Source organism: Macaca thibetana, chromosome 3 (assembly GCF_024542745.1).
Source record: "Macaca thibetana thibetana isolate TM-01 chromosome 3, ASM2454274v1, whole genome shotgun sequence".
Lineage (NCBI taxonomy): Eukaryota > Metazoa > Chordata > Mammalia > Primates > Cercopithecidae > Macaca > Macaca thibetana.
Genome location: NC_065580.1, coordinates 21,641,201 through 21,662,198, shown reverse-complemented (window position 1 = coordinate 21,662,198; position 20,998 = coordinate 21,641,201). Strand labels below are relative to the sequence as shown.

Below are 20,998 nucleotides of genomic sequence, written 5' to 3'. Positions count from 1 at the left end.
CTGCACCGCTACACTGATACTGGGAAGCTGAGAAGAGAATGAGGTCAACACATTGCAGCGATGAAAATGTTGGCTGACCCTTAGCCAGGGTCTTGAGTCAAAAAAGAAAAGGGGAAAATACCACTGAATCAGTAGAGAGGGCATTGAAAACACCAGCTAGGAAGGTCCAAGTTGAAAACACCAGCTAGGAAGGTCCCAGTTTCCAAGAATGCCAACATATGGACAAACATTCCTGGTACATCTGTACATAGAGAAATGTATGCCATCATAGCAAGAGGGAATTGGGCAAGACGTTCTGGGACCTGTTGGGTGGGAAATAGTGGCAACAGAATTAATAGAGAAATGAGAGAAAGGAGGAGAAATAGGTCAACATAAAAGCAGGAAGAAAAGGGAGCAAAGGGTTAGAGACCCAGAATGCTATTTGTGTTTTAAAATGATGTTTTGGCTTTTGCTAAAAGCAATTCTTAGAATTAAGAGCCCAATTATCAGTTACTATGACTTACTTCTTTCAAGATTAATATATAGAAATTGATTTTTTGTTACACCATGTGTGAAGTTAAAAAAAATCTAAGAATTCTATTTTTAGAAAACTGGATATGATGTTTTTTCTATTTGAGATATCCCTTTATCTAAACCACTATGAAAAAAAATGGTTAAATAAAGCCTAGAAAAAGGAATTAAATTTTATTTCTAAAAATATCTCAAACATGAAGGAGTCATTGTATTCCTTGTCCACCCTGAAGAAATAGGGATTTGTGGTGAATGTGATCTACATAATTAAGTCCACAATATTACCATGTTTATAATACCCTCTGATAATGTTTCAGCATAGCTACCCTTTTAAGCTACTGTTTTAATCTCTTATTTATTAAATGCCAAAAGAGAAAAAAAAAAGAGGCTTGTTATATTTTACAATCTAGAAATATTTTAATGACACCATGAAAACTATGCCGCACACTAGACTGGCTTGAAGTGGATGGAAAAATTGCCCAGTGGGTGGAAACTTGAATTGCCCATAAACATCAGACGGAAAGACAACTTTCCATGAGGCCATGGCCCAAATTCCACTTAAGCCAATTGACTCTGGATGGAAAAAAGCAAGCCTAGCTCATAAAAAAAAGGTTCATATCTGAGTATCATTTTACCTCCCCTCCCACAGCAGTGATATGACCTTGTGCCAGAAGGAGACAAAATCTCTTCGATTATTCATTTAGAAAAGAAGCCAGAGGAAAAAACATTCCTCACCCTTGTGAAGAAGCCCAACTCAACATCACTAGCAAAGCCATGGAACAAAGGCCATTGGAGGGCTCCCACTCAGCCTCATGCTCCAGAGAAAAGCACATCTCAAACTGGGCCGAGTTGCACTCAGGTGTGGAGGACGTTTGCACTCATCACATTGGGTGGTTTCAGTCTGGACACCTCCTTCCGGAGAGAAGTCAGGAACAACTCCCCATATCATTATGCTGCCATATTAAAAGGCATAATCGTTTAGAGAACTGGAATTTTTATTCCAAATTTAGACTTCAGGCCTTCAATCTATTGTTAATTTATCACACCATTTTCAACGAGCCAGGTAAACTCAGTTTTGTGGGAAAGTTTTGAATAGTAATTAAAAACACCACATCACAATGGGAAGATGATCAGAATTCATGTGAGAATGTCATATAAGTGAGAAAGCAAGAATATCTTCAAAGGAAAAATAAAATATTTGAAGTTAAAATATTTGATATCTAAGATTGATTTTATTTTAAAAAAATGATTCAACTATCTGGGGATCTTATTTCTCTCTGTTGTTTTCAACAACTAGGTTTTATGAAATTTTAAACCAGGCCATTGATTTGACTGAAATTTTAAAAACAATGAAAATGCAGATCTTGTTATGTGTTGCTATAAGTGAAGCCAAAATAAGGCACATGGAAAATATCAATAAATTAATAAGTTTATTATTCCAAATCTCATGATCTCATGGAAAGAGGTCTAAAAAACAGAGAATTATATATAATACATTAGACTATAAGTACAGTTAGGTATACCTTATTACTCTAATTCTCTACAATATCTCATTTAAAGTCAGATAATTAAAAAGTCATATATTTAATAGGGCTTTTATTTATCTCAAGCTCTAGCTTTGAGAACATAATGCATTTGCATCCAGAAGCAAACAGCTGGAACACAGCACCTAATGCTGTTATATGTGGCTTCAGGTGGGAGTTCCTTATAGTGACTTTTCACTAAATGCAGAAAAAGATGTCCTAAAGGGAACCAGTGAGCAGTGGCAGAGAAAAGATCACCTTCTATGTATTTAAAGTACAATTAGAGAACTTAAGGCCCAAGTTTCTTAAAGCACAAAAGAATGGTATTAGAGTTGTTCTTTTTTTAAATAATACAATTTTTTAAAATCTCACCTTCTAATTTAAATGAAAGAGTACAAATATTGCCAGTCTGAAATAACTCATGTCCCAAAGGAAGCAAAGAAATTCAAATTTCCTCTGAATTTAACTGGGCTATATTTTTTAAATGACTTGGCCTTTAAAGTGCATAATTTACTTAAAAGGAAACATAACGAAGATGGAAAACACAGCTTTATTTTCTGCACTGGGAGACTTCTGTTTTGTTTCATTGTCATTACCTTTTAATATTCCTACATATCAACGCATTCCCAGATAATTAAGGGGCTAACATGGGCCCTGCTGTTTCATCAATTCCACATTTGCCTACGATCATAAAATTGCTTCATTATGTTATTAGTTCAAAAGTTCTTTTTGGTAATTCCTGAATCTCCTCCCGTACCCCTCTCTCCAGCACACACACACACACACACACACACACGCACATGCACACATCACCCCTTTCTCAGGCTGCTAAAGCAAAATGCCTGGTGACTCTTAACATGAGAAATGTTCAAGGACTGGAGCTTTAATGTTCTCTCCTCTTAGGACCCCTATCCCTCCTATTTTCTGAATGTGTCCCCAAACTTACAAAGCAGCTCTTAATAGACACAAGGGTGAGTTAACACTGGAGTGTATATAAATTGCATGTATGTGTTCCTGTGTGTGTGTGTTGTGTTATGTCATGGAGAAAGGGGTGTGTGTGTGTATGGAGAGGAGAGAGAAGGCTTCACTTTACATCTATTAAGTAAGAAAGGAGTTGAATATATTCCTCTCAAAAAATATTTTCTTAACTTATTAGAAACAACAACTCAGAAACTCTAAAAATCTAGTAAATTAGTAACAAATATATCCTAAATTTATGTGGGTCAAATTAAAAGTTTAATGGGTCTATGTACAGGGCAGTTCTTTAAATTTGCATTCAAACGAGAGACGGGACTCCAGATGTGTCTTCTAAACTTCGGTTCTAACCATTTCTGGAACCATTCCTGGGCTGTCAGGTGGGAAGATGGGTGCCACTAGTGCTGTGAGAGAGGTTCCATGTCAGCGAGCACTGGGAGGAACAAACCCGCAGCGCTTACCTAGAAATGCCAGCTAAGAGTCATGGGCTGGCGGGCCCTGTGGCAATCAGAGAATCAGAGAGAGGTTGGGAAAATGAGAGCTGCTTGTTCAGGCTGCCGTACTTTCTCTCCAACTACTCAGCCAGAGACACACCTACTAAAGCTCCAGGTTTTACGAAAAGCAAAGATGCACTCTCCAGCCCACCGCTGGAACGCGGTCCAAATGCACGCTTAACATCACAAAAACTTCTTTCCTTTCACTTACCTAAGCACACCCTAACTAACCTGACCTGAAACCCCCAAAATACGCCTCCCTTGGCCTCTGGAGCAAGTCAGTTTTGAAAGCAGTCCTATCAGCAAAGACACCGGGCAGCCTCTCTCACTCCTACCACCATCATGTGTTGGTACCCAGAAAAGTGGCACAAGGTGAAGGCAAACTCGATCGAAGAGCCCTCCGAGAAATCGCACATTCCTCTCACTTACTTTGAGTTGCAAATGTCCCCTCTGGCGCTCAGTCTGCCTTTGTTGCAAGGGGCGAGGTTGCTACGGCTGAGTCCAGGTACCCGGCTCGCTGCAGCTCCTGCTTGGTCTGCTGCTGCTCTCCCCGCCTTCTGGACGGATGATTCACTGGTCTCTTTCTTCCCCTCTCTCCACTTTGGATTTTCCTCTGCTCTGGGGCTCTCTTGGCGGGATTTTTGGACTGGAAGGCGGGGAACCTGATCCTGCCTTTGACTCAATTACGCCCTGACAGGGAGGGAACGGAAGGGAAATGGAGAATGGGAGGGATGAGAGGAGCGGGCCAGGAGGACGCAGGCTGGGCGAGGGAGGGAGAGCGTTTTGCACTCGAGAGCTGATTGGGAAGCTTATTAAAAGCAGAATACTCCAGGGGCAGTCTCTCCCCGCGGAGCAAGAAAGAAAACGGATTTGAACCAAGAGGCCATGAGATGGTACCTTGTTTTGTTTCTAGCAGAGACCAAACACAACATTTCTTTTCCAAACTCCACCCATGATCTATTCTTCAGATGAGTGCAAAGCCACTTTGCCAAATAGGATATTTTAAATGGACAATTGATGGCATTTTAGGTTACAGTTTTGGCCCCCCACAATCCTTTAATGATGTTCAGGATGAAAAAGCACTCTCTTCGAACCAGCCTCTTCTTCCACCCACGAAAGCCCTCCCTATACACAGAGGCAGTTACCCAGCTGTCAGTCACATCTCACCTGCAAAGCACAAAATGTACAAAGTACTTTTTCTCAATTGTCACAGAGTGACAGACGTCTGAAAGTTCCCAATTAAGTGCTACTTACCTTTAGGGAGAGCTCTTTCCTTTTTTGGTTTCCTTGGCACGTTTAGCAACCTATTCAGTAACATGCCTTTGACACCCAAGAATTTAGAGGATTCGTCAATGTAGCTCAAACTCTGAGGTTTGTAAAACTTGGAGGCTGGACTTTGCATCTCTCTGGAATTTTCATTTCATTCAATTGAGGAAAGATGCTAAGGCAATGCATAGGTAAATATTTATGATATAGATGAGATAAAAGTATTGTGTAAAAGGATTAAGACGTATTACACAAATTCACCCAAACATTTTAAAAATGTAAATTTTGAGATTTTCTGCCACTTATCAGCTTTTCCTGCTCCTTGGTTAGTTCCTTTTACCTACTTTTACTGCTCAGCTTATCATTTGATGGCGTCCATCCCAAATTGCTTGTAAAAGAGACTCGCATTTTTCATAGTTCTGAGGTTACATCCGTTCATTTCAATTTGACAAATATTTATTAAGCAACGTATTTACTTAGAACTATCCTTAAACCCCCAAACTAGAAGCATTGTCTTGTGGCAAGTAGTTTTTAGGGACTTGGGGCTCTTATATTGACTGCTACCTGTAGAAATGTCCCTTGGAGAAGTTAGCTGGAACCAAAGAGGTGGCTCTACAAACTCAATCAAGCAGTCAGTCAAGCTTTTCAAAAGGAACAGCATCAGAGATGCACTTACACACATACAGTTTATCCCCCTTCCCAAACCCTTCATACACATACCACATACAATTCTCAAATGAAATAACTAAATAAGGAAGCTGTGTTCCTTTCTTCTATACACAGGCTTCAGGTTACCTATTTTCCTTTTGTGATTCCACTTCCGTGTGAAGAAAGCATTGTTTGTTTTAATCGGATTTCACCTGTATAAAGTGTGGCAGAATGCACATTGTCATTTTTATAAGTATTTTGCCCAGTCCCTTTACAGAAAAAGATGTCTCAGCATTCTATTAACACTCCACAGGGGCAAAGTTTCTAAGGCATTGAACAAAGAGCTATCCATTTTCTTTCTGTTCTTCAGCTTTATTTTAACATATGTAACATATGTACATACAAATGTATATACAATATATATATACACACAAATGTAACATACAGCTAGCTACCAGTTAGGTGAACAATGCTGGCTTGATTGAGGTGCTCTCTATAGGGTTGATAAAGTAAGCAGGAGAGTCCTATGATTTCTACTCAACTACATATGTTATATCAAAAATATCACCCTTTATTCAGATAGGTGTATACTAAAATTGCATACATCAGTGATTATCAATTGGGAGCAATTTTGCCCTCCAGGAAAAGTGAATAATGTCTGGAGATAGTCTTGGTTGTCGCAAATTGGGGGAAGAGGTTGCTCTGGCATCTAGTGGGTAGAAGCTGGGGATGCTGTTAAACATCATACAATGCATAGTTAAACATCATACAATGCCTACTCCATAGGCAAAGCTGCCCCAGTGGCTGCTGGCTATCCACCTTTATGGTCATTTCCTGATTGTATGCTAAACAAGGGGTAGTTTATTCATGAATTTTCCTGGAAAGAGGTAGGCAGCTCCCAGAACTGAGGGTTCCTCCCCTTTTTAGACCATATATGGTAACTTCCTGACATTGCCATGGCATTTGTAAACTGTCCTGGTGCTGGTGGGAGTGACTTTTGGCATGCTAATGTGTTATAATTAGCATATAATGAGCAGTGAGGACAACCAGAGATCACTCTCCTGGCCATCTTTGTTTTGGTGGGCTTTGGCTGCCTTCTTTACAACAAGCTGTTTTATCAGCAAGTTCCTTATGACCTGTATCTTGTGCCAACCTCCTATCTCATCCTGTGACTTAGAATGCCTAACCTCCTGGCAATGAAGCCCAGTAGGTATCAGCCTTATTTTAACCAGCTCCTATTCAAGATGGAGTTGCTCTGGTTCAACCGCCTCTGACACCTCCACAACAAAGAATTATTTGCCCCAAAATGCTAACAGGGTTGAAGTTAAGAAAACCTAATGTTATTCGCCACAGTATTTTAAAAATGCAAAGACAGATTAAAGAGAGTTTGTGTTTTTTTAATAAATAGAAATTTATGAGATTGGGACTAGTCATAATTTAATTCAATCCAGCATTTTCATGAAAGTTGAAGTAGAATATGTTTTTTTAATACACAGTGAAATACTCAATTTCAAATCCAAATTTCATTCTAGGGCATAGTCTAGGGTCTATTGATTCCAGAGTCCAAGTTATTTCATTCATTAGGCTAATATCCTTTAAGCACTTAAGTCTTTAGCTTAATAGAACCATGAAGAAAAACTGTTGACAATCCCTACTCTCAGATAGCCTATGTTGTTGTTCTTTCTTTTTTTTTTTTTTTTTTTTTTGAGATGGAGTTTCACTCTTGTTGCCCAGGCTGGAGCGCAATGGCGTGATCTTGGCTCACCCAGGTTCAAGCAATTCTCTTGCTACAGGCTCCCGAGTAGCTGGGATTACAGGCATGTGCCACCACGCTTGGCTAATTTTGTATTTTTAGTAGAGATGGGGTTTCTCCATGTTGGTCAGGCTGGTCTCAAACTCCTGACCTCAGGTGATCCACCCACCTTGGCCTCACAAAATGCTGGGATTATAGGCGTGCACCACCGCATCCAGCCCTATGTTTCTATTCTTAATGAGTCAATTAAAATTTTTTAATAGATGTGATAAGTAACATGAAAAAATAAGGCAATGATGGAAGATAAAGTGTCAATTTGGGGGAGAAAATCTCATTGGGATGATATTTGACAGAAGACTTAGAAGAATTGAGGATGCTGGCCAAGTAAATATTTGGGGGAAGAGCTTGTAGGCAAAGGCATCAACAAAGGCAAAGACTCTGATGTCTGACCTTGCCCCAAGTTTTTTGGGGAAGAAAAGGAGGCCACCGTGGCAGGAACTCAGTGAGAGGAGGCAGGCATTAAGGAAAGTAATGGGCCAGATCACCTAAGACCTTTGTCCACTGTAAGGAATTTCATTTTTGCTCTGAATGAGGTGGGAAGCCATGAAGAGTGACTAAACCTGACTCTGGTTTAAAACGTCCTCTCTGCTGTGTTGAATAGAGCACAGGAGGATGAGGCTGGAAGCAGACAGCCCAGTAGGAGGCTACTGCACTAACCCACTCCTCAAAAGTCTTCCCCTTGTTCCTGTTTCTTGTGCAAAATAATCAACTCCAAACTTGCTCTTTAGTACTTTCTCTGCCTACACAAGCTCCTGTCAGCAGTATCTTCGGCTTGCTAATGTCAGTTCTCAGCCTCTCCAGGTATAATGAACATGCCCCTTGCATGAGTGTTACCAGGCCAAAATATAACTAATGCAAGGAGATTTGAAATCACAGAAATTATAACATGTCCCAAGGGTATTTTGAAAATGAGGCTGCTGATTTTGCAGTGGCAAATGCAAGGAGCAGTGTGATCAACATGAAGTTAAAAAAGGTGAAGGAACCTGATGAAAAATTTGCCAGCTTGTCTCTTTGATTGCCTACTTGACAAGATGTTTAGAATTCTTGATTGCCACTCCAGGTTCTTCAGTATCCCTAGAATGTAAAAGGACAATTCATCAAACTTTCACAGCATTCTAGAAGCCCCATTAATACATCTCCCTCCCTCTCTCTGAAATATTTGAAAGGTAATAAAAACAAATCTTTTACTTTGTTTTTTATTGATGTGGCAAGATTACAAAATTTACTTCTATATTAGATACATTTTTATAATAATTATGATTTTTCATTAAAAAACATAAAGCAAACAACAATGGCTTAGAAATTCTAGGAATTTATCTCACAAACAACACAAGTGGATAGTCAATGCTTCAAAGTCTTCAAGAACTGAAGTCTTTCTATCTTTTGACTCGGCATTTTCAAATTTGCAGCCCAATGCTCTTCAATATGATTTTAAGGAGCTCCAATCATATTTGGCTTAAAAAGTTTAAAATAGACCCAAATTCTAGTGCAGAGTAGGTCAGCTTCTCTAGTCACATAGCCACACAGGCTATGTCAGCACAAGGAAGAGGCAAACAGAATTTGGGAAGCAAACAAAGCTTGCTACAATTTCTCCCTAAAAAGTTATAAATTTGGACTTTATCAGTGTCTTATGAATCTAAGCAGCTTGACTTAAGACCCTCAATCTTGTCTTTTTTGCCAAGAACTGCTAAAATCAAGGTTCTGAAAGAGGAGGTCTTGGACAATGACCTCACTCAGACTTACACAGAAAACTAGACCTGAAATGTCAAAAGAAGTTTGATCATACATTACAAGAAAACCAAATATACAGAGCAAAATATAAAATGAACATGGATGCAAAAGTCTTTAACGAATATCATCATATCAATGTGATTAATGTATAAAAAGTGTAATACTATGCATCATATTGGATATTTATTTCAGGAGTGCAAGTTTGGTTTTACATGTAAAAAGTAAAATTCATATTTAAAGATTAAGCAGGGGGAAAAGGGAATACATTAATATATATAGGAAAAGCATCTGACAAAATTCAACATCCATTCATAATTTAAAATTCATTAACTTAAGAATATGAATGGCTACTCTTATTCTGATAAGAGATGTCCACAGAAAGCTAAAGGATACTTAATAGGGAAAGTAAATGCTTTCCACCTAAAATCAAGAACAAGGCAAGAATTGCCACTCTTACCATTTTTATTCTATATTAAATGAGAAATATTAGCCAATAAAATAAGTCCAGAAAAAGAAAAAAACATGAAAAGGAGGGGCATGGTTCACTTTATTTTCAGATAACTTGAGTATATACGTAGACATTGATCAAAAATGCACAGAAAAGCTTCTAGAACTAATTTGTGACTTCACTTGGATACAAGTCAATACTATAAAGATCAATTTTATTTCTAATGATGAACAATTATCAAAATATGAAATATTTGGTGGTTTATGCCTGTAATCCCAGCACTTTGGGGGGCCGAGGTGGGCAGACCATGAGGCCAAGAGATCGAGACCATCCTGGCCAACATGGTGAAACCCCATCTCTACTAAAAATACAAAAATTAGCTGGGCGTGGTGGCACCTGCCTGTAATCCCAGCTACTCGGGAGGCTGAGGCAGGAGAATCGATTGAACCTGGGAGGCAGAGGTTGCAGTGAGGCGAGATCACACCACTGCACTCCAGTCTGGCAACAGAGTGAGGCTCTGTCGAACAAAAGAGAGAGAGAGAGAAAGAAAAGAAGGAAAGAAGGAAAGAAGAAGGAAAGAAGGAAAGAGAAGGAAGGAAGGAAGGAAGGAAGGAAGGAAGGAAGGAAGGAAGGAAGGAAGGAAGGAAGGAAGGAAAGAAGGAAAGAAAGAAAAGAAAGAAAGAAAGAAAGAAAGAAAGAAAGAAAGAAAGAAAGAAAGAAAGAAAGAAAGAAAGAAAGAAAGAAAGAAAAGAAAAGAAAGAAGGAAGGAAGGAAAGAAGGAAAGAAAGAAAGAAAGAGAAAGAAAGAAAGAAAGAGAAAGAGAGAAAGAGAGAGACACTTAGGGATAACTTTAGCAAAATATTTTCAAGCCTTATTCATTGAAAACCACAGAACATTTCTGAGATAACTTATAAAACACCTAAATAGAGAGATTCATCATGTTCAGCAATTTGAAAATTTAAGATTGTTATGACATACATTCTTTGTCTATTTATCTATAAATATCATTAAAGCCAAATCCCAATAAGTGCCTTTATAGAAATTGACAATCTAAAACCAAAATTTATACGGAAGTGCAAAGGACATAGACTAGGCAAACAATTTTTGAAATTAAAAAAAAGATAGAGGACTCTACTTGGTCTCACTATAAACCTACAATAATCAAGATTATTATACAGTACTGGCATAAAGATAGACTTACAGAACAATAGGAAACAATGGTCAGTTCACAAATAGAAATAAACATTTTTCAATGGGGAAAGGATAGGTTGTCCAGCAAATGATGCTGAAAGAACTGGATATCCATATGGAAAGACATAAACTCTGAGATCATAGAGAAAAATTAACTCAAAATGGATTAAAGGGCTAAACATAAAAGCAAATGCTATGACATTTCTACAATGTAATAAGAGAAAATCTTTGTTATTTTGGGGTAGGCAAAGATTTCTTAGCTAGCATGTAAAAATTACAAACTGTTATTAAAATATTGATAAATTAGGCTTCATCAAAATTAAAATTTTACTCTTTGAAAGCCATCATTAAACATAATAGGCCAGGCACAGTGGCTCACACCTATAATCCCAGCACTCTGGGAGTCCAAGGCGGGAAGATCACTTGAGGCTGAGAACTGGAGACCAGCCTGGGCAACACAGCGAGACCTCATCTCTACAAAAAACAATTTTTTGAAAAAATTAGCTGAGTGTTGTGGTACATGCCTATAGTCCAAGCTGCTAGGAAGGGTGAGGTGGGGGTGTCAGTTGAGCCAAGGAGTTCAAAGCTGTAGTGAGCTATGATCACACCACTGCACTCCAATCTGAGGGACAAAGCAAGACTTCGTGTCAAGAAAAAAGAAAGAAAGAAAGGAAGGAAGGAGCGAAGGAAGGAAGGAAGAAAGGAAGGAAGGAGGGAAGGAAGGAGGGAGGGAGGGAGGGAAGGAAGGAAGGAGGGAGGGAGGGAGGGAGGGAGGAAGGAAGGAAGGAAGGAAGGAAGGAAGGAAGGAAGGAAGGAAGGAGCGAAGGAAGGAAGGAAGGGACATTAATTAATAATCATAATAAGGCAATCCAGAGAATGCAAGTATTCTCGTAATACATGTCTGACAAAGCTAACTGAGTAATCAGAAACCAATCAATCCAACAAAAAATAGGCAAAAGACCTCAATAGACACTTTGCAAAAGAAAATATATAAATGCCAATAAGCATATAAGAAATGCATACCTTCATTTGCCCTGTCAAAGAAAAGCAAACTAAAACTTCAATGAGCTGCCACCTACACACCTACCCAAAGAGCTAAAATTAAAAGGGCTGGAAATCCCAAGTGTTGGTAGGAATGTAAAATAGTACAACCACTTCGGAAAACCATTTGACAGCTTCTTATAAATTAAACATGCACCTACCATATGATTAGACTTTCCTAGACATATTAGACTGTTCACTCTTAGGTATTTGCTCTACAGAAATATGTGTTCCAAAAAGAGGTTTGTACATAGATGCCCATAGCATCTTAATTCATAATAGTTCCAAATTAGAAATCCATCAATTGATGAACATATTATTAAAGTTTAGTAGAGCCTTTCAATGAGATATTATTCATCAACAAAAGAATAATCTACTGATAAATGAAAAAATATGGATTAACTTCAAAAACACTGCACAGAGAAAAACAAGCCAGACACTTATGAGCACATACTGTATATGCTGATTTCATTATATGAATTTCTAGAAAAAGCAACCCTAAGGGTTTGCACTGGCAAAATATGGATCAGTGGTTGCCTGGGACTGCAAGTTGGGGAGGGAGAGAGAAATTGATAGAACTTCCAAATATTCTACTAATGTGGTGATTACATGGAATATACACTTGTCAAAAGTCATCAAACTGTACACTTAAATGGGTGCATTTTATTGTGTGTAACTAAAATTCCTGACTGTATCTCAATGAAATTTATTTAAGAAATAAAATAAGCTGGGCACTATGGCCCAAGACTGTAGTCCCAGCCACTGGGGATGCTGAGGTAGGATTGCTTGAGTCCAGGTGTTCAAGGCCAGCCTGGGCTACATAGCAGGACCCTGTCTCTAAAAAAGTAAATAAATAAAATAAAATAAAGAGATAACATGGTGTAATGGTTAACACCATTGACTGTGTAGTCAGATTGCCTGATTTCAAAGCCTAGGCCTTTTACTCACACTATCTGTGTGACTTTTGGTATGTTACTTAACCCCTCTGTGCCTTAGGTTAACATTTGTAAAGTAAAGATAATAATATTCCTTGTCGCATTCTTTTGCTAAAAATTAAACATTTAACATGTTTAGAATGCTGCTTGGTAATTAATACACACTGTATTATCACTTATCAAATTAAAAAGAATCTTTAAAAATACTCACATTCTGGGCCAGATATTGCATTAAGTTGGAACTCCATTCATGTGAGAGAAAAAAAAAGTATGCTGTGAAGTAAAAAATCCTTTAAACATACATTCTGTTAAGGAAAAGTTGTATCCTGAGACTTTCAATAGTAGTTTCTTCATTTTAAGAAATAGATTTTATTTGTTCATTGCTCCAAGTAGACTCTGAACTCCTATTATTAACAGATACTCAATTGGCATTAACCAGGAAGGATGTCTGCAGTGTGTAAGTGCCTGGCCAGTCAGCCCTCTTGAGATTCTGCTTCAGGACTAGCTCATCCAGGACAGCAGGTGCTCTGTCCTCAAAGAGATTACGTACATGGCAGTACTGAAAAATGCATATGAGTTTACAGTGATAGGTTGTTTTCTTGGTCCAAAAGAGAAAGCATCCAAGATTAGGGAAAATGAAAGAAGACTCCATAGAAATGAAAGAGTTTATACTGGGTTTTGAAAAGGGGGTTTAGAAACAATGTGATGAGTGGAGTCGGTGATGTCTATTATTCTAGACTAGGAAGCCCCAGAACTCCAGGAGGAGTTCTGGAAATGGTTCATAGGACATTTTGGCTGAAGCAAAGGGATCAGATCAAGAAGCAAACCTGAGGTGGGGTGAAGTTTACCTTGTGGCAGATCTTGAATTTGCTTTTATTATAGACACTGCAGTGACTTGGGAGTGTTCCAATACAGACTGACACAATGCAAGTTCTATTTAGGAAGATTAATTTGGCAGATGTGTAAAGCATGGAGTCAGCCTAAAAGAAAAGAAATCTATTAAGAACTTGTCAGTCTTTCTTTCAAAACTATAAACTCTTATAGCATTAGGCAAAATTTACTCGAAAGGAATTATCTAAAATTTGGCCTTTACTAATGCACATGTTTTTTTGTACAATCTCCAGTGCATTATGTCTCATAGCCATAGCCAGGCAACTCTCCCCAGTGGCCTCTGTATACAACGTGCTTTTTCAGGCCTCATAGGTTCTTACTATTTTCCATACCTATAAGGGCTTTCCTGATCTGCTACATGTACCTAAATGCTACCCTTTAGTCAAGTTCTCCCTAAACCGTAAAGCCTTTCTAGGATTACTTGGCCACACTGAGCTGCCCAGTATGGCACTACCTCTCTCAGAGCTCACTCTTTATTAAAAAAACAAACAGTGAGTTGTCCTTTGAAAGGCATGCAGATACAAGAATCTGGAGTTAAAATTAGCTGAAGTAGAATTCCCTTGATCTGCTGTTGAGTTGTTTTCTGACTTTGGATAAATCACTAATGGCTCTTGACCTTCATTTTCTTATCTCTAAAATATGATAAGACTGGCAATATTTAAAATTCCTGCTGTTCTGAGTATGAAACTAGACACTTTATTACAATTTTAGGAACTTAGAAGCCCTTAAAGATACAGTCGCAGGAACACACCCCCTTAAATATTGACATCTTCAAGTACTACAACAACACTGCCTTCTCTGAATAATGTAAATTTTGCAAAGTCTTTCACATACATTTTATCATTTAATGCACATCATGCACCCTGAAAGGTTAGATATCATTATTCCTACTACATAGCTGAAGAAGCTAAAGTTTAATCCTCTAATGAAGAGGGTGACAACTTTTCATCAGGGCATTTCTGTGATATCTAACGGTTCTTCTCTCCCTCTTTGCCTCTACCACTCAGCTGGTTCCAGAAAATGAGAGTATTTTTGTACCTGGAATTAACTGATTTCTCACTAATGGCAATTCTGTAATGTAATGAAAAGGAGCAAGGTTATCTACATGTATTCAATTAAGACCTTATTTAAGGCATTAATATTTCTATTTGTATATAAATTGACTTTTAAGGGAATCAGGCAAAGAGATGAAAGCTTGGTCACTTTGTTATGATGTATTGGAACTCTGTGGTTTATTTTTAGATCAGTTGCTATTCAGGAATTAATGTTCTTGGTTTTATTTAGAAAATTACTTTCAGTTTCTGGGCATAAATATCTCAGACAAGATTATTATTATTCAAGATCAAAGTTTACCCTATGGAACTCAGCAGAGCATTTTCCAAGACTCAAGCAGAATGTGGCTCTAGGGCATATTATTACTGATGGATTGTGCAAAGCATAGACCACATACATGCACACAAATACACAATTACACATGCTTATATAAAGGAAAGACATGAAGGAAAGTTGTCAACAAATGATATATATGGCTTTTTTCAAAGAGTACACACACAGACTCACACACGTAAACACACACACACACCCAGGAATTGAAGAAAATGTGCCCACAAATTATGTTCACCAAATTGTTCTTTTAGATGAAATTTCAAAATAGTCACTAGTTCATTAGGGAGGGTGAAAGAAGAGAAAGGAAGAGAGAGGGAGAAATAAAAAGAAGCTGTAAGATACTGAATACCTTGTTTATCCAAGGTTAACTTGCAGTATCTTATATCTTTAGGGCACTTCTCCTTTCAAGGACATACCAGACTATCCACTTCCTGATAAATGTGCATAACAAAATACATACAGATGTTGGATGGCTGAATTGGAAATGGACATTTTCTTCTTTCTCTTGGGGTACAAGAGCTCAGAGTTTGCAGTAACTTCTGCTTCTGCACCCCCTTGTCCCCCGCCTGCATGGGGCAGCGGGCAGGGGGTGGGGGCGGGTGGGTTGTAAATGAAAAGGGAGATTCTGTGACTAATATCAATGAGACAAAGAAATGAAAGCACTCTAATCCCTGGGCCAGGCGCCAGCCATCCCACTGTACGGGGCCATTGGCCAGAAATCCCACTGTATACTGGGCCCCAAGCCAACCAGAATTGGATACAATGAGTTTCACAGCTACCTTTTCAGAGCTGACAGCAAATGTCGGGGCACCAACACCCTTTGATAAGAGTTCCAACTTTCTCACTAACATTTCTACCCGATAATAATAAAGCTCTTTTATTTATAAAGCCGTACTCTCTTTAAGATTGCTTAGTGCTTTTAGAGACATAAATTCAGTCATCTCAATACTTATAGTGAGAAGAGGTGGGGCTGGTGGCCAAGACTGGGAAATCAATATTCTCTTCCTGTTTTGAGAGAGAGAGATAAAAAAAACACATTACTTTATGCAACAGTTCATTCTATTATTGAAATTTCTAGACAAAAGTCTCACATGAATATTCTTCCTTAAATTAAATGTGTTTGTAATGAGCTAACCAAACCTTGCTGTGTGATTCCTAATGAGTTGTTTACTTAAAATGTCTTCTCTCCTCTTAAGACTAGGTTTCTTTGAAAGGCCAAACACATACACAAACCAGTTAATACTGGCACCCCTCCTTGAACTTTCTGGCTGTTTCAGATTTAAATATTGATTTCTTTCTCTCACTCTCCACGTCTCCCCATAATGGCAGCAGCTGCTAGGAAGTTGGGAATTTCTTGCCAGGAAAGCACCCAAGAGAATGTGAACACCATTAAAATATTTCTTACCTTTTACTTTATTGTTTTTCTCCAAAGCTCTTGAGTAGCTAGCTGAGTATTGGGTAACCAAGAAAGGCTGTTCCTTCACTGGGGAAACATTGGATCTGATTTCCATTAGAGATGCTGAATTATTTAGTGGTAACTGAGTGCCTCAATCAGCTGCTTTCTGAGTGGTTACCTTTCAGTGTCCATTCACATTCAGTTTGTATTGAGGCTTTCTTCTCTTGAAAACAGAGCATGTACAATTTGCAACTTGTTTATTTTAATTCTGAATAGTTTGAAAAAAGCTTTCCAAGAATTGAGGTGAATATAGTATATATCCAGTATGCAATGTGAGGCTTAGTATATTGAAAATTAAAAGTATTGTAAATACCTCATTTATTGTAAATACCTCATGACCTGTTCTCATGTCATAATATATTATTATTGTCACAATAAATCTTGTCATAATATATTCTGGCATATGATTTTCAGATTTTTGCATTTTTTTCAAACTGCAAATGAATAATAATTGTTATAAGAAGTTAAATTCTTAGTACCCATATTACCTTGCTTACTAATTCGTTTATATTGAATGGATTGATGTCTTCAACTGACACTGATAGAGATTACAGTGGAAATCTAGACAAGAAAATGAAAGGATGAATTGAAAGAAGTCTCTCTCTCTCTCTCTATATATATATATATGCATATATATTCCTTTCTATCTTAGCATATGTGTGAAAAAGTAATCAAAACTGAAACAAGACAACTAACTCCTTCTTATAGCTTTGCCATTTTTTCATTATGTAACATGCATAGCAAGAGATTGTAGGGGATGAATCTGAAAAGATAAGCATTGGCAACCTTGCCAGTATTATTAAGAAAGTTAGACTTAATTTTATGTTTATAGGAATGCTTTGATATCTTTAAGCCAGATAATACTATATATCAGATTTGCATTTGTAAAAGGTCACATTCTGGCTGCATTGCGTAGTTAGAGTAGAAGGAAAAGATGAAGCCTGGATGAAGCACAGCAAGTGAGCCCCAAAATTGGGGCTTAGCCTGAGAGGGTTCTTGGCTTCACCCAGGAAAAAACTCAGGGGCTAGCCAGTGGTGAGAGAAAGCAACTCTTATTGAACCAGTGCTGCTCCTTGTGGAGCAGGGCTAACCCATAGGCAGTGTGCCCAGAGTCTACAGCATATGGGCCATTGATGGCTGAATGTATACCCACTTTATTTTATTTTACTTTATTATTTCATTTCATTTTATTTTATTCGTTTCAGGATACATGTGCAGGACATGCAGGTTTGTTACATAGGCAAGTGTGTGCCATGGTGGTTTTTCACACCTATCAACCAATCACCTAGGTATTAAGCCCCACATGCATTAGCTATTTATCCTGATGCTCCCCCTCCCCCCACCACCTGGACAGGCCCCCAGTGTGTGTTGTTTCCCTCCCTGCATCCAGGTGTTCTTATTGTTCAGTTCTCACTTATAAGTGAGAACATGTGGTGCTTGGTTTTCTGTTCCTGTGTTAGTTTGCTGAGGATAATGGCTTACAGCTCCATCCATGTCTCTCCAAAGGACATAATGTCATTCCTTTATATGGCTGCCTAGTATTACATGGTATATATGTACCACATTTTCTTTATTCAGTCTTTCATTGATGGCCATTTGGGTTGATTCCATGTCTTTGCTATTGCGAATAGTGCTGCAATGAACATACACATGCATGTATCTTTATAAGTGAATGATTTATATTTCTTTGGGCATATACCCAGTAATAGGATTGCTGGGTCAAATGTTATTTCTGTTTCTAGATCTTTGAGGAATCATCACACTGTCTTCTACAATGGTTGAGCTAATTTTCATTCCCACTGACAGTGTAAAAGTGTTCCTATTTCTCTACAGCCTCACCAGCATGTTTTATTTCTTGACATTTTAATAATCACCATTCTGACTGGTGTGATGGTATCTCATTGTGGTTTTGATTTGTATTTCTCTAATGATCAGTGATGTTGTGGTTTGTTTCATGTTTGTTGACTGCATAAATGTCTTCTTTTGAGAAGTGTCTGTTCATGTCCTTTGCTCACTTTGGTTGTTTGGGGTTTTTTTTTTTTCTTGAAATTTTGTTTAAGTTTCTTGTAGATTCTGGATATTAAAACTTTGTCAGATGTATAGATTGCAAACATTTTCTCCCATTCCATAGGTTGTTTGTTGACTCTGATGAGAGTTTCTTTTGCTGTTCAGAAGCTCTTTAGTTTACTTAGATCCCATTTGTTAATCTTTGCTTTCATTGCAATTGCTTTTGATGTTTTTGTCATGAAATCTTTGCCCATGCTTATGTACTGAATGGTATTGCCTAGAATTTCTTCTAGGGTTTTTATCATTTGGGGTTTTACATAAGTCTTTAATCCATCTTGAGTTAATTTTTGTATAAGGTGTAAGGAAGGGGTCCACTTTCAATTTTCTGCATATGGCCAGCCAGTTTTCACAGCATCATTTATTAAATAGGGAATCATTTCTCCGTTGCTTGCTTTGGTCAGATTTGTCAAAGATCAGATGGTTGTAGATGTGTGGTCTTATTTCTGAGATCTCTATTCTGTTCCATTGGTCTATGTGTCTGTTTTGGTACCAGTACCATGTTGTTTTGGTTACTATAGCCTTGTAGTATAGTTTGAAGTCAGGTAGCGTGTTTCCTCCAGCTTTGTTGTTTTTGCTTAGGATTGTCTTGGCTATACAGGCTCTTTTGCAGTTCCATGTTAATTTTAAAGTAGTTTTGTTCTTCTAATTATTTGAATAATAACAATGGCAGTTTAATGCAAATAGTATTGAATCTATAAGTTACTTTGGGCAGTATGGCCATTTCCATGATATTAATTCTTCCTATCCATAAGAGTGTTATGTTTTTCCATTTGTTTTTGTCCTCTCTTATTTCTTTGAGCAGTGGTTTGTAGTTCTTGAAGAGGTCCTTCACATCACTTGTTAGCTGTATTCCTAGGTATTTTATTCTTTTTGTAGCAATTGTGATTAGGAGTTCATTCATGATTTGGCTCTCTGCTCAACAATTTTTGATGTACAGGAATGCTTGTGATTTTTGTACATTGAATTCATATCCTGAGACTTTGATGAAGTTACTTACCAGCTTAAGGAGCTTTTGGGCTGAGATGATGCAGTTTTCTAGATATAGGATCATGCCATCTACAAGCAGAGACAGTGTGACTTCCTCTCTTCTTGTTTGAATATGTTTCTTTCTTTCTCTTGTCTGATTGCCTCAGCCAGAAGTTCCAATACTATGTTGAAGAGGAGTTGTGAGAGAGGGCATGCTTGTGCCAGTTTCAAAGGGGAATGCTTCCAGCTTTCGCCCATTCAGTATGATATTAGCTATAGTATCCCCACTTTTAATCATATGTTAATTAAGGTGCAGGTTATTCAGAACTTTCTGGAAAAGGACAGAGAGTTTCCAGAGTCATATAAGATAACTTCCAGGCCATTGCCATGGTCCACAGCCATGGCATTTGTAAACTGTCATGGTGCCTGTAAAAGTATCTTTATGCTAATGACCAGTGGGGCAACTAGAGGTTGCTTTCATTGCCATTTGCTAATTTTGGCTGAGTTTTTCACTGCATCCTTTTTGACCAGAATTTGCTTCAATCAGCAGGGTCTTGACTAGAAAACAAGTCCTGCTAGCCTTCTATCTCATTCCTCCCCTCAGAAATTATACACTCTTCCTTAATCTTTAGGAGGTTTCAGAAGGACAGAGGTCCATCTTCTGTAACTGCTTCTTGTTGATTTAATGGGCATAGGCCCGCCTAGGTTGCAGGAGCAACAATTCCTGGATACCTGATCTAAGGGGACCAAAGGCATAATGTTTTCATTTTCCAAGTCAGAAGATGGGATGGGTTCAAAACCTTTTGCCAGCTTCATCTTTATGTGGAATTGTTGTAACCCAAAAGACACAAACTTTACAAAGGGGTTAAACAAGCAAGGGCCAAAAATTAGTAGCAACCCAATAGATAACAAAGGTCCTAGAAAAAGTCAAAACCTGGTAAGACTTTGAAAGGCAATTTTAATAATTGACCAGATATAGTTGGGATCAGTGCCCTGGTTATATCTATGTATCCAGGTAGCTTGTTCATCATTTGGTTGAATGTTAATCTCCGTTTGTTCAGAGTTATTAATATAGGTAATGGTCCTCCTCTTGAACTTGGGGGGACTCATAAGAAACAGGCTTAATCCTGAACAGGTGTACCTAGCTAGTGATTCTCCGAAGCTTAACAGCATTAGGGGTGTTTAAAAATACCTGACATAGGCTGTTCCATTTTAGTTGTAATTGATCCTCAGGAAATCCTTCTTTCCAGGTTTTTATTGGGACTAGATCTCCTGGTTGAGCAGGGGAGCTAATCTTTTCCTTTGTGGCAAAGAGCAACTCAATTTCCATACTCTTGGAAGACCTTTTGAACTTGGCCTAAATTCCAATGGGAGGCATAGTTAGGAATGTCCAATCCTGTTTCTTGCCATAGCCTGAATTAATTTTTCAGGTTTCTTATAGCCAATTAAATGTTTTAGGCCAGACAGAAATGGAGGTAGGCAGGCACTAATTTACTCTTAAAACTGTTTTAAGCAATATAAGTAAAAAACCAACAGCCAAAACTAAAGTTACACGTTAAGAAAAAACAAGAGTATAGAATCAAGTTATACTGGAGGAAAACTTTGCTTTTATAGTCCTCTAATGCAAAATACTTTAGCATCAGGCCTATAACAACCA

The 20,998-nt window shown here is 38.1% G+C and overlaps 1 protein-coding gene across 2 annotated transcripts in view; it reads right to left on the bottom strand.

Annotated features, from left to right (window-relative positions):
- Positions 1–4,353, bottom strand: part of PTN (pleiotrophin) — a 111,720-nt gene extending 107,367 nt beyond the window's left edge. For both annotated transcript variants that reach the window (XM_050782427.1, XM_050782428.1), the window contains exon 1: positions 3,932–4,353. The gene's annotated coding sequence lies outside the window, so the exon portion shown is untranslated. The remainder of the gene's footprint in view (positions 1–3,931) is intronic.
- Positions 4,354–20,998: the final 16,645 nt, after the last annotated feature.